Source organism: Propithecus coquereli, unplaced genomic scaffold (genome assembly GCF_000956105.1).
Source record: "Propithecus coquereli isolate 6110/MARCELLA unplaced genomic scaffold, Pcoq_1.0 Scaffold55, whole genome shotgun sequence".
NCBI lineage: Eukaryota > Metazoa > Chordata > Mammalia > Primates > Indriidae > Propithecus > Propithecus coquereli.
Window position 1 is genome coordinate 3833193 of NW_012151396.1, and position 1473 is coordinate 3834665.

Sequence of the window (1473 nt, forward strand, 5' to 3'; positions counted from 1 at the left end):
AAAAAAAAACTGTATGAGATAATTTTTAAATGCTCTACTTCTGGAAGAATATGACTACACTTACTAAGAAAAAGAAAACACATGAGGTGAGCCTCATGAGAGCCTCAAGTTTCTTAGAGGGAGCACTTTCCAAACAGTAGTTCAGTGAATTGAAACCCAGACCTACCACACCACGTCCCTGAGCTGAAGAGGGAGAGAACAGTTAGTGGCTCCTGAGGTGCCCCATCTATTTGACAGGCGCTGCAGAGAAGAGCGCTGAACACAAAGCCAAAGAATTTTTTTGTAGGTGTTTGATTCTTTGATTAAATACTAAGCTACACCTACTGAAGACAAACTCCACGAAGACAGGCAAAAACAACTACTAGAGAAGAATATTCATAATAGGAAAAAGTCAACAGATTAATGTTCTGAATCACCACTGGAGCTGGCACAGGCCTGGGAGAATTTGGAGTGTGAGCTTTTCAGAATGAACAGAGTTCTCTGAACACCTCAAACATTAACAGTGATCCAATAAAGCTTACACATTAGGTGGGACTAATGTAGCCCTTTTCAGAGAAAATGCTACTCTAGGCACTCCAACAAAGCTTAAAGTAAATCTCAAAAGGATCCAACTGATTCAAATATAATTTATGTCCCAGGCAGAACAAAACATAAAGTTTCAGTAATGACGATAGAAGCCATACACTCCATAATGTAGTGACTAATAAAAAATTAGATACACAAAGCAACAAAAGCACGAGTGATTCTGGGGAAAAACAATATATACAAACTCAGAAATGGTAGAACTGACAGGGTTTTCATAAATGAACTTTAAGACAGTTATTGTTAATATTTTCACATATTTAAAGAACAGAGAAAAGACTCTCATAGTTAACTGAAAGCCATAATAATGAACCAAATTCAAATTGTGTAACTGCAGAATATAAGATCATAGGTAAATAATAATAATTGGAAACACTTAACACAAGAACTGAAAGTAAAACTTTAAAAAGATTAGAGAGCTTTAAAACATAGAAATAGAAATCATCCAAACTAGAACACAGAGGCTTAAATTAGTGGACAGACATGTAATCTACGGGACAATACCAAGACGGCAAGCACATGTATTACTAGAATAGCAGTAACAGAAAACAAACAAGAGAGATTAGCATAGGAAAAAATTGATGAAATAATGAGCATAATTTTCCATATGGATTTAAAACTATAAATCCACAGATCCAAGAGGCTCAACAAATGCCAAGCAGTATAAACAAAAAGAAAATCAATGATGCAGAGAAAATCTTGTAAGCAAAGAGAAACAAAATAGGACAATGATGACAAGAATTTATTCTAATTTCTGAATAAAAATTATAGAGTGAGATGATAGCTTTAAACAATTCCATATTTAGCAAAGACATTCTTTAAAAATAAAATCATTTTCTCTCAAACAAAATCGGAATTACCTTCTCACCAGCTGATCTGCAGCACGATAAA